Source organism: Doryrhamphus excisus, unplaced genomic scaffold (assembly GCF_037039965.1).
Source record: "Doryrhamphus excisus strain RoL-2023G ecotype Guam unplaced genomic scaffold, RoL_Dexc_Guam_v1.1 HiC_scaffold_24, whole genome shotgun sequence".
NCBI classification, from domain to species: Eukaryota; Metazoa; Chordata; class Actinopteri; order Syngnathiformes; family Syngnathidae; genus Doryrhamphus; species Doryrhamphus excisus.
The window spans coordinates 6488468-6501663 of NW_027621862.1; the positions used below are offsets into that span (position 1 = coordinate 6488468).

General features: G+C 53.1%; 2 non-coding genes across 2 annotated transcripts; both read left to right on the forward strand.

Moving 5' to 3' along the window:
* The first annotated feature begins 9922 nt into the window (after nt 1-9922).
* trnag-gcc (transfer RNA glycine (anticodon GCC)) lies at nt 9923-9993 on the forward strand. Its single transcript has one exon. It is a non-coding gene; the product is annotated as a tRNA-Gly (tRNA).
* A 529-nt stretch (nt 9994-10522) lies between these two features.
* trnan-guu (transfer RNA asparagine (anticodon GUU)) lies at nt 10523-10596 on the forward strand. The gene has a single exon. It is a non-coding gene; the product is annotated as a tRNA-Asn (tRNA).
* The last annotated feature ends 2600 nt before the right edge of the window (nt 10597-13196 follow it).

Sequence of the window (13196 nt, forward strand, 5' to 3'; positions counted from 1 at the left end):
AGCGAGTGTGGATCAAGGCAAGAGAGGCACCTAGCAATACAGCCGTGAAAGCCAAGTACGAACAGACCGACACAGTGGAGGAAATCTTGGACCGTAACACGGTACGGTTGAAGAAGAAAGGGATCCAAGGAGTGGAGCAGTTGAAGCCCATGCCCGGGACTCCGACTCAGACCAAGGAATAACTAGAGGAAGAATGGCCAGACAACACACAGCCGAACCACCCTTCATTGGACTGGCCACCATCAAAGGGTTGGTTGTCACAAGAAGAACACTGACCGGTATTTGGGCCGGCAGAGCGTTGTCCTTGCTGGAGAACGCTAGAAGGGGTTGCCTAACGGAACTGGCAGAGAAAGTGAGATGGTACAAGGCTGATTTTGACTGTGCCGTCTGTGGAGTGGAAAAAGAGTTGCCAACTATATTGAGCGGACCTAGCTTCATGCGACCTCCTGGTCATCCGGACCAGGACATAGGGAGAATGAGAAACCTGGTAAGACATCACCCGGCCAAGGTGTTGGACACCTACGTCTGCTCCTGCTGTAGAGGAACACAGCTATTGCGGCTGCAGCTCCAGGAGCAATGGGATGTAGGATTCCCTGGCACCGAGAATATCGAGCAGGACTGTTCGTGTACCTGGGATGGAAAAACCCTATGGTACTGTCCGTCATGCCTCGCGGGACTAGGGAATGGACAGTTAATCGAGGCTGGGATGTCTGGTGGATGGAGAGTAACTCGGGCTGTGAGCCCGTTGGCTCCCTTGCTACCCTTCCGAGGCGGATGGGAGGTAGAAGCCGCCATGACGCCGGAGGGACAGGACAAGACAAGCCAGCAATGGAAGGCCTTTGGAGGCATGCTACAAGCCATGTGGCCACTCCACGTGTGGCCAGTTCTCATGCAACCTGTGGTTGAGGGTTCTAAACGAGCACCACAGGTCATGAGAGTGTATCGACCGCCCGACTGGAGATGGGCGCAGACGAAGCCCACGTATGTAGGAGTCGGCCAGTGGGAGCTGCTGACCTGGGCCACACTTGTGTTAGAAGTCATTAACCGACCAGACCTCCAGTTGAGGGAAGCGGACCCTCTAAAAGCCAAGGACATGCAGACCTGTAACTTGTTCGGATACACCACAGCACTGGATGGGTGGAGAAGGACGATGTTGTACCTATATAAGGAAGGGTCGTACCTGATAACACCTGAAGACCCAGAAGTGGACGGCCTTTTACAGGTACCTGGGTCCAGGGCTACATGGAGCTTGTCTCCTAGCCACCGAGAGCACATCACCGGAGTCAAGGTACGAGTGAATATGGCCATAGAGCCGCACAAGGGACTCTTTGGGGTGGGGCTCGAAGTGGAGGTGAAAACCACGTTAGAACGGCTAAGGGTGAAGTCACCGCAAGATCAAGCCACCTCAGAGGGGGAGTTACTGATAGACGAATCAGCGCGAGAAGAAGACAACCCCCAGGGGGAAGACCACGCCCCCAGGAAGGAAGGAAGTCCTTCGGTAGAGGATAAAAGTGCTCAGACAGTGAGATTTACCATAAAAGAAGAAGAGGTCGTGGAGGAAGAAGCAGAGGCTGCAGTAAAACCAGACTATCGAAGAGTTGCCAGGAAGCAACCGAAACCCAAAAAGCTGGGAGAAAAGTGCTGGCCGTGGGGAAAAAGGCCATCAACCAGTAAACAATGATGCTCATGTATCACATCGCGTGGACGTCCCAAAAGAACAAGACAAAGAATAACCCAATTGGACCGGGACCTACCACGAACGTGCCCAAGAAAGACTATCACATCAACTGCATGACCCGTACATCCGACAACTATTGGACCAAGTCCCGCATGTGGCGGAGGAAAGGAGCCCTGGATGAACCAGACATACTGAAGGAAATCGACGTGCATGTGTGGAATGGGCCCAGCACCTATGGGAATGGACGGCTGGAGTGCCGCTATCTCCCATGGCCTCCACAATACCACCGCCAGAGCAACGATCGCGATTTTCCAGCCAGAGCTCCATGGATCCTCAACGCCAGCCGAATCACCTTCAACGGGATACCCATAGACCTAAAATGGGGACCCAATTACTCCGACCCCTTACAAGATGAATACGTAGAAATCCGAGTGGCGGGGATGCTACTGTGGACAACCAGCAAGAATATGTACCGACATCTTCAAGCTAAGACCCGAAACAGGAAGTCCTGGGTCATAGAAAACACAACATTAGCCTTACACACTTTCAGTACAAAATATGACGCATGCTATGGGGACACGCCTATAGAAATGGGAGGGGCCAGTTGTCTGGAGGTCCACCCCTTTGGCAGAATGGCATGGTGCAAAAAGACTGGATTCGGACCAACAGAAGACCAGCCCCTCTACGAAGAATTCCTACAAGTCACGCCCAGTACTAAAGACCCCGAAATAGATGACCATGAGGTCTCCAGCGAGGGACGGGTTATCTGGATCAAAGAAGGACCAGCCCTACCCGTAAAGGAGTGGCTGGTGACGTCATGGAAATGGGTGTGGCGTGGGTTGGACCATAAGCTGGAGGGAGAAAAAGCGGCATATTACGAGCCACTGAAGAAGGAGAGAGTCATTGCGTTCTCAAGACCTACAAGACAGCATCCCAGGAGAAAAGGGAAGCAACGATGCCTGCCGGCAGTGGCCTCGACCATGTCCGTTTAAGCCAACTCCTCCAAGCTGTCCAAGCCACCAGTCAAGTCCCCCTACAAGAACCTGATCCTGGACAGCATTACGAATTAGAACCCATTTATGAAGAACCAACCCCCGAAGTCATCTATGAGAACCTCCGCAGCAGTAATATTCCTCCCGAGACCATATATGAGCAACCGCTACCAAGGCGACCAAGACGCAGATTCTCGCCAGGCACCCTCCTGATTGGCGGCTGGATGGCAGCCTTATTTATGTTGGGTATAGTGGTGTACACACTCTCAAGAGGGAATGTAAGGACCACTGTCCTACGACCAACACCGCCCCCGTCTGTAGAGACGTCGGCGTTGGACCTAATCAGGGTCCGTCACAGAACCACTAAACGGTTCACCCAGAGCTGCTGGGAAACCCAAGAGTACCACTTCAACATCAAGTGGATCCCCGAGACAACCGGTGTTCGGTATGGGATCAGAGCCTTAATAAACGACGAACAAGCGGAAGCAGCAGAGGATGGAAAAACACTGCTCCTGAACAACACTGACCTCCAGAACTATATAAACCAAGAAGGCCTTAACGGAAAGTTCTGGACAGCAACCCCGGAATGCGAACAACCCTCAAAAGACCACCTACAAGTGGAAGTACACGTCTGGGAAAGCAAAACTACCAAAACCGTGTCCTGCAATTGGCTAGAGAAAGAAGGAGAAAGCCCCGCCTGGCATTGCACATACGTCTGTGTACCGGTGCCAGGACAGAACAACCAAGGCATATGGAAGAAGGGGATAGTCCTTGAGGCACCGTACCAGAACGACAGGAATGTCTGCGAGAGTCTGAGACCCAAGTGGGAACCCTGTTGGAGCTGTTTGACTCTGACGTGCACCAACGGCACGGGAAATGACACAGATATCCCGGCCACAAGTCCTCCACCGCAACTACTAGTCCCTAAAGGGGGGTCCTGCCCAAAAGTAGCAGAGACAACCACCACCCCTGGCCCGGAACAGATCTGGACCACGGCAAGGTATGTGACACCCTCGGGAAGAAGAAATAAAAGATTCATCAAAATGGGCCCTTCCGACTGGCCTGTTCCTGAACGCCATCTCAGGACAGAGGTGAATACCCTGGTAGGGTCAACCATGGGTGGGCCTAAAGAAGTGGTCGTCACTAAACCGGCCGTATGGAAACCCAAGATTGAAGGGATGCTCTTGCAACTACAGAAGAACATGTCGACAGGCTCAAACGCGTACCAACTGTTGCAGAAGCTGAAGCACAGACACCCATTGGTAATAGCCTGCCTGGCGTCCATGCTCCATCTGGATAGATGTTACTGGACGCTGGGTAAGGCGTGTGCCGAGAACTTCCTAGTGCTCACCCAGGAAGCAGTCACCTATCAGCCGGGAGGAGTACAAATCGACACCTGGTTGAACGACTCGCTTCCTTGGGTATGGCGGAAGAATCTAAAGCACTACGCGGGGGCCTGGAGCAGTCAGCTCTTTGACATGACAGGGGTGTACGGCCCGATCAACAGTAACTTTCTGGTGCAGCGCCTACCTACTCCTGATGACCTGAAAGGGGTAGGCAAGGACGACTTTAACAAGATCGACCAATGCGTGGTCAAAACAGCCTATGAAAGCCTGAACGGGACGGTATGGTGGAACAACGGAGCATCACCTCGTTGTACCCTGAATGAAGTACAAGATGGGGTAATCCCCCAGTGGATCTATGACTGTGGGGACCTAAAGAAAAACGGGACTATGAAAGGCGTTCTACAAGCGTGGGAAGAAAATCACCACCGGGATGAGACACAGACGTGGTGGGGACTGAATCCTAAGGAGGTCCAGATGTGGGTTCTGCCATGCCTAACTGCTTCTGACAACTACTGGGTGAGATACCAGTATATAGCCACTGTATACTCCAGGGAGCGCGCGCTCAAGAAGGAGGAACAGAACCCTCCAATAGCGGTACAGCCTCAGCCCTGGAAGATGAAGTGCAACACGGAGGAGACCATCTGCGAAGTGACCTTAGCCCGAGGCGATTGCAGAGCAATCGAGGCCTGGAAGTGGTATGGTAACGTTCGCTACCGTAATGATTCGGTCGAAACCTTCCAGCTAGGGGCAAGATGGGAGAAAAGTCATCAAGGAGGATGGAAACGAGCTTTTCATCCACAAAAACAGGCGCACTGCCTGGCCAAACTGACAGGGCCTGGGATTGCGAACAGAACAAGAGGATGGCTGGAGGTGTTGCCTGAAGTAGGCAACGCAGCTTTTCTCCTATCCGAAGGACATGCTTTCCGACAAAGCCTATGCAAAGGCCAAGAGATCTCCGGCTTTGAGTGGATCGGACCCAACCGTCTGTATAACCAAGGGTCCTGTTACTCCCCCAGCGAGCACTGGCTGCACTGTGGCAGTGGGGCTCTGGAGCACGAGTGCACCTGGATCGAAGTGACGGGCAGAGTACTCGCTAGGACAGGCGAGGCAGTGGTCAGTGGGGTGACCGGACTAGCAGATGGTGTGGCCTCCACTGTGGGAGGATGGATCAACAGCCTGTTAGCCAAGTTGTGGCCGTGGCTGCTGTTGGCAGCGGGAATCATCGCTGCAGCCATCATATTACCACTACTGATCAGAGGAGGAATCAGAGCCTTGAGGCGAAAGGAGAGTACAGGCTGGGACACCCTTCACGCCCGCAGCCAAACCAGGACTGCGAGACCAAAAGAGGATGTGACCCATAGCTCCACCCTCAGTTGGAAGGCGGGGCTACCAGTAACCAATCAGCAGCTGGCTGAGCAAAAGAGGAAGCTGTCTCACCGGACATCCGAGGGAGGAGTCAAGGGAGGAGCCAAGCTGTCCATAAAAGAAGCTGCTGGGAGCACCCCAGCACAGTCTGATCCTCGAGATCACTAGAGCAAGTACCGGGTAAGAGAAGGTAAGCAAGCTTAACCATGGACTCTGGCAACAGCAGTAGCAGCATTAGACCTCAAAACGAGACAACAATCTTCCTAGGACCGGTGGTACCTGGGGCCATACCGAATGTAAGTGAAACAGAATTTTGGATCCTATTTTCATGTTGGGCTATGTACGGGTGTATGGGGATTTGGAATGGGTTTCAACCCTTTAGGATTATCGTTGCAATCCTGATGATAGGCAAGGTGGTGGGGCTACGGCTTCTGTACAGTAAACGGTGCCTGGGTTTAGGCCTCTTTGTGGTATACCTAATGAGCCGCATCCCTATTGATGTTACCACCTGGATGGGGAAAGGGAAAGTGGCCCTACTCCTAATCTGGGCTGGAATGGATATAGCCTCCGCCTTTATAGTCCCTATGCTCTACGCTACATTAGCATTGGAAGGCCTGATAATACTCCTTCTCCTGGTTCGCATTACGAGCCTGGTGGCTAGTCTTACCCTTAAAGGGAAGCAGGAATGGTGGCTGAAGACAGGAGCCCTAGTGAGCTGGGGGATAGGATGGGGCGTATTGGCCGCTCTAGTTTGGGTAGACTTGGTCAGTCAGCTCTGTTTAGTTGCCTGGTTCATGACTTACGCTGCCTTCTTCCCGGTTACTGCTCAACGTGTGGCGGGGCTCTCTAGACCTCTTACGCCCAGGGTGACAACGGCAACCTGGCATGTCACCCTCTCGCCACGAGCGACGCGCTGACCATCGAGCGTGTTTTCTTTTTCCTTTTTTCTTTTTTCTTGAGCATGATGAACTGTTACATTTTTACCATCCATAGACTGAACCCCGATGCCTGTCCTGTGGGAACAGAGATATGGACTTCGCCTGGGTAAAGGACAACATCTTCTGGGGTTTTTGCTGTTTCCCCTACCAGAGGTGTTATTACAACTGGTCTGTTGCCAACGACCATACGCCTTATGGGGTGTACCACAAGGCTACCCTGGAGCTACCCCTGGATGAAATGAGATGCACCCCGTTCTGGATGGTGCAATCCAGGGCTGCAGAAATCCAACGAGTGTATGGAGGTATCCGCCAGCGGAGAAAGGTGTGGAGGACCCCGGACAACCAAGTGCTCGGCTACTTCGAGGGGGTCTACCATTCCACTTGGAGATACCCCGATGGCAAGCTCACCGCTTCAACACATCTGGAATGCGGGATGTGCGTCGGCCTGGGTCCCTATGGTCAGCCGCTGCCAGTCTTTCTTAGGCGCCCGGCCAATGAAGACGCTGGGGCGATGGTGAAGGACCGGCCGAGCGTGGGATCTCCCGCTAAGGTGATGCGACGCCAGACCGGTACCATCGTGGCCGATGAGGACGCTGAAGGCACGACGACTATGGAGCACGACGACGACTCCCTTCCTACGACCAGCGCGCCCGGGGGCGTCTCGGCCAAGAGGGGGCCTTGCACCCCTGAACCCGAGCCGGAGGACGACGACAGGGGACCCTCCGCCGAGGAGCCGGAGTCTCCCCCTTTTTCTCCACTCTCTCCCCCACTGCCTCCCTCGGTGGAGCTGGTGGTGGATGATGTCCTCCGTTCCGTGTCTGCGGCTAGGGCCCTACTCGACGCCCTCGATAGGATCGCGGCGCAGGGAGGTCCTCTCCCGGCGAGCCGTAATGAAGAGTCGCGCCCGGTCCAGGTCGTCAACCCTCTCCGCCCTGAGGGTCTCGAGGACCAGGGACTCTGAGGACTTCATGCGCCAGCTGGACTGTTCTATGTGGACTTTCATACAACTTCCCGGTCACATTGTAATAATCCGGCATAGTTAAGGGTAACAAAGCGGATTCCTGGAGGGGGTGTCGAGTGACCTGGAAAGACACCTCCGTCCAAGGGCCGGACGGAGGGGGTGTAATCTATGATTTGTACGCCAGAGGTAGACAAAAACAACATGTATGGTTAGTTGTACTGAATAGTAAACGGGAAACAGTTCAAACACGTTCATCAATCGCTTTTCTATCGCTTTTAGACAAGCAACTACACAAAACACAAGTCAGTTGATACCTCATGTCATTTGGAAGACATGTGCATTTATAGGGACAACACACACACATACTTTCCACCGCACTTCCAGAACCACAGGGACTCTTGCATAACTATCGCTTCGCCAGGCTCTTAAATGTGATTAAATGTGATGATTTGATGTGATGATTTATGTAGCCCTATAATCAAAGTTGTAACAACATGGCATTATGGTTGTATGACTAAGATAAGTATGAGATGTCATTAAACCGCCGTTATGAGCTCCAAACTCACAAAGTAGGTCAAACATCGTCTATCTAGGCCAATGGTCACAAGGGAGATCCCCTTCTAGCGAAAAGGACCACCTTTTGGGCGGAGAAAGGCGGGACATAGGAAAAATACTGGATGAAAGTCAACTCCCTCGGGGAGGACCCATGAAGGAAAGGAGGGACAAGGGCAGGGCTTAAACAGAGCATAAAGGGAATGAATTCTCAGTGCTCTAGGCTGGTTCCAGGCTGCCTAACAAAGAGGCAGCACTACAAGAAGCTCCCTAGGCTCCCAAGAAGACTCAGAGGACAGCAACCATTGACCACCCGCACGATCTCAACTGCAAGAAGCCGAGGAAGAGAAGCCTCCTCGGGCCAGATGAACGCTGCACTCCACATAAGAAGAAAGTTCACTGGAACTCTCCCGGGATTCGAGTCGAGCCAACGGGGACCAGGAGCCAGCCACCGCTGTCCCCAAACCCGCCTTGCCCAAGTGATACTCCGGAATACCAGTGAACCAAAGGAAGGACGTCGGATTGATCACCCGGTTTCCCGCCTGATCCGATCAACCCCCGGCAGGCCTTTTTATCTTACGGGACTTTTTATCATCTCCTGCGGCTTACTACTACTGATAAGAGCGAGGCGCTAGCTTACAGCTTATGCCTCCTCGGTCAGGTAGGTGAGTGGAGCTCACGCGGCTAGTCCTGTTTATCTTTTACCTTATAGTCTATCTAATCCTGCTGAATTGCCCTTGCTAAACTTTAATAAACCTTTTCTCCCTTTTACAGAGACTTGTCTCTCTTTGTTTCTGTGACATAAAAGAGTAAAGCGTGTGTTGTAACAAAATTCCTTTTTCGGTTGTTCCGGTAACCTACAACCTATAGGTCCCTCTGATCGCTAATAGATGAGTAAATAACCCCAGGTCCTTAACAAGAGCAACAATCCATATCAGAGAGAGAGCAGCCTTAAAAGCAGAGGGTCCGGTGTCACTCACAACCAACCCGCGGTTACTCTGGTTTGTGTGTAGGCCCGGATGCAGCGGGGCCACCTCTGCCAAGCCGTGGCTGTTAATACCTGGGTGAGTCTCTCTCGCCCCTGACTAAGAGGCCCTTCAGGCAGGGAGGTGCGCCTGTTCCCCCATAACACGAGGGGGAAGTAAGGGTCTTGCATCCCCTGGGTAACTAGGGATTTAAACAGGGGGCAAGTGGGTTGTCGCCGTTTTGTTGTTCCTGGAGCACATAAAGAAGAGTGGCCAGTACGAGGGGTTGAACCCATGACCTTGGCATTATTAGCACCACACGCTGACCAACTGAGCTAACCGGGATAGCGGCAGAGAGCTGCTGGAATGACAAGGCGCTACGAAACGCGTATCGGGCGGAGCCGCTCCGACCCACACGTCGGCTCCAAATCCCACCTCCCGGGGCTCTTCCGGCACCACTCCTCCCTCCCTGCTCCAGCAGTGGAGCGCCGTCTGACGACGTCGGGAGTGTCGTCCCCATGCAACTGGGAGCCAGTCGCCTTTCGTCAGCGGAGAGGAGTCACCGTCTACGCCTGTGGCTGTGCCTGTACTGTGGGAGTCCTACACACAATTTCCCGCGGTCCAGTTCGCCCAGCACGCCAATGCTCTTCCTCCACCAGGGATATTCCCCAGCTGCTGGCACTGCCCGCTCCAACCACACCGGCTGCGTCATCCGCTTTGGTGGGCCGACTTCAGGTGGAAGGTACGATATCCTGGGCGGGGGAAGCTTCTCCTACCACAGCATTAATTGACTCTGGGGCGGACGAGAACTTCATTGATAGCGGACTGGTCAGTTCTCTTAACATTCCTACAGTTGAGCTTGTCCCCCACAAGAATGTCTGCTCGCTAGATGAACATCATCTGGCATGCATTGCGCATCAGACGTGCACCATATCCTTGGTGCTGTCGGGTAACCACCACAAGGTCACAAATTTTTTTCTTATGCCCTCTCGCTCAGCTCTGTTTGTACTCGGCCTCCCCTGGCATCCTGTGCGTGTGTTGTGATGTTTTGTCATTTAGCGCCACTTTGCAGAGGCACATCCACTCGACAATTTAATTTGTTCTCCGACAGTGTTTTCCAACGTGGCATTGGTGGTTCAGTGGTAGAATTCTCGCTTGCCAAGCGGGAGGCCCGGGTCCGATTCCCGGCCAATGCAGTATATCTCAGCTTATACCTTTCTTTAGAACTCATGTTGAAAAAGTACAAAGGCTCTTTTCCTGCGAAAGGGCAGAATTCAGAATGACACCTGAAACGTAACAGACCGGACCACCCGAGAGTTAAGGTGGACAGCAATTATTGAAACCTTACTGCAGTCATGCTGTTGTAGTCTCTGTCACGCAATTGGTCAGCACGTTTGGCTGTTAACTAAGAGGTTGGTGGTTCGATAATTTAATTTAATAATTTAATTATTGACAATGGCGTTTATCCACAGTCCTGGAAGATCGCAAAGGTGCTAGGTCGAAAAGGTTTACTTAAACAAGTTACTCCTTGTGTGCACGGCCATCTCCTTGGCCTTCTCGGTGTTGAGGATGAAGGAGCAGAAATCTTCTGGCGTACTGTACTTGACCACAGAAGGAGGTGTAACATTTCAGGGAAGGTGCGAGTCACATCCAAAACAAAGGGCATGCTGGAAGCATAGCATGCGTTAGTATGGCTTCAACTGAACAGAAGTTGGCAGGGTGTGAGTCTCTGTGGCGCAATCGGTCAGCGCGCTCGGCTGTTAACCGGGAGGCTGGTGGTTCGAGCCCACCCAGGGACGTTCTCTGGGTGCATCAGTGTCAGTGTTTATTCATGTTTGCGCTCCACTCTTGCACAGCACTTGTGTGGTTCCCAATTGGCAAACTGTGTGTCAATGCGCCCTACAGAGACAATACCCTTGTGTATTTGGACATTTGCAGGTTTAAGAAATCAGACCACATTAGCCAAATATCTTCTGGACAAAAGAGTGGTCAGACAAGACTAAGTTTGAGCCAGTCAACTGAACATTAGACTTTTGATCTGAGTGTCCGGGATTCAAGTCCCTGTTCAGGTGACCAGTGATAGGGTCTGAGGTCCACTTGCAAACGCCTCCTTTTTGCCCACAAAATACAAGGGCAACAGGACAATCCCTTGGTACTTTATGGAAACGATGTGAGGTGCCTGGCTTTTAACTAGAAGTGGAAAGACTTGTGTAGCTCCTCACACAAACCATGTGTCTTCCTCCCATGCACATGTTGCCAGCTGATCCTTGACATCAGCAACATTTTGGTTCTAGGACAATGGGGTCACCTGCCCCCATTGGTCTTTTCCAAGCAGTCACGGTGGCCGAGAGGTTAAGGCGTTGGACTTGAAATCCAATGGGGTTGTGACGCTTTGGTTGGCCATGCTGTTTACCTTGTGGTGGAGTACTGTTGGTTATGAGGGCTGGGGTGTTGTCCTTTCGCGGCCCGCGTTCTCTACAATGGTGGTCTAAATTTTGGGTAGAGGATAATGGGGTCGAAGGAAGAGGTGAAGGAAGAGGCCCTTCCTTCACGCGAGCGGCCGTAACCCTTTAAACGGAGTAGTCAGGCAGGGAGGTGCGCCTGTTCCCCCATAACACGAGGGGGAAGTAAGGGTCTTGCATCCCCTGGGTAACTAGGGATTTAAACACGTGGCGCCCAACGTGGGGCTCGGTTTGACTGTTTAGTACAGAGGCCGAGCACCAGAAGAACCTGAGTGTGAGTTTAGAGGCGTTTTCTTCCCAAAGCGGTTGTGAGCTCCACTTACATTTTCGTGTTTAATACAACCCTGAGAACGGTGTGAGACAGTCGCTCTTTGAGGGAACAAGTCCCTGGAAAAGAACAATCCTGCCGGTGTGGCCAAGAAGGCAACGGCAGGAGGACAAGGACTGTGCCACACTAGGAGCTAGTGGAAGTCAAGAGGTCCGACCACCCCCGCCCGAGCGTCCAAGGAGACGCGCAGTCAGGGTGGTACGAAGGACCAAAGAGGAGTGTGCTTGCGGACGGTAGTAGGAACAGAGGAACCCAATGGTTTTCCTGGGGCTCATCGCATTCATTTATTGCCTGATCCAAGGACGCTTCCCATGATTCTTGAGTGAACACAGCTGAAGACAACGTTGGACGGAGCAAAGGAGCAACGTCAACGTAACCGTGTGAGCCACGGCTCATACGGAAGAAGAAGGGGAAAGCCAAAGTAAAGTGGCCGACCCAGAGTATCAGGCTGTCGCTGAACCCGAAGGCCCTCAGCTGATACGAGACCTCTGTCGTCTCTGGTTGTGTACAAGCGACAGGTCCAGAAGAAAAGAGGCGCGGAGAAAAACACCGCGTCGAGTAACCAGTTCGCTGCCCTCCCTCCCTAGCTCAGACCGGAACGAGAGGCTTGGGGGAGCAGCAACTCACCCCTACGACTACGGGAGATCACTAGGCGTATCTCCGGGAGAAAAGATGACAGAAGGAGGCACGAGACCCAAGGTAAGGGTGTCGTCTCCTCATCTGGTGGGACAACACAATATACCAACGCAGATCCTCCTATGGGGTGGAGGACTACACCAATGGGCGGACCAGGTGCGACGGGAGTACGAAGGACTGAACCCGTCGACCGATCCGGGTGTGCTCTCAGCGCTGCTGGAGCATCAGATACTAACAGAAGGAAGAGCGTTTGCGCAAACCTTACGACCAAGCCCGGAGGGGGACCAGATGGTCATGGTGGTCAGCCACCCCAACAAGACACCAAGTAACGACAGCGAGACCCAACAGTGGCTGGCCTGGTGGAACGACTTGCTGACAACCTGGAAGGGAGGACCCATCACCCATCTGGTGAGCACCTCCGAGGGCTACGACGGCATAGTAAAGATGTTGGCTAAGGAAGTGAAGGTCCAGCCGGACCTGGTCAACATCAACACCAAAGCCATACCGAGACGCAAAGATCACCAGGAGACATTGCGGAAGTTAGGGGAATTGATGGCAGAGAAGAGGAGGAGATGGGAAGAGACCCAGGCGATTGGGGACCTCGAGGACCTCCACTGGTCAGACGATATGGAGGTCATGGATGCGCTACATCCCAGGCTCGAGCTACAAACCACCGAGGAAGCCGGACCATCCTTGGGGAAACCGCGAACACCGGTCCCAGGGCCGGAGGAGGAAAGCCGTCCCATATCACTCAGCAGTACCGAGGACCAGAAAGCCGACCCAGTTACATCCTGGACGTCCTGGACTCCCCTCCCTAGACCACATACCCCTGATCCGAGTCCAAAAGAAGAGACAGAGAAAAGAAAGCCGCCTGAACCGCCCCTATATGAGAGGATAGGCAGAGAACCGACAAGGCCGGTTCGAGCGGCAAGGGTAATGGACGCAGCAGGACCGACGGAAAGGACACCGCAAG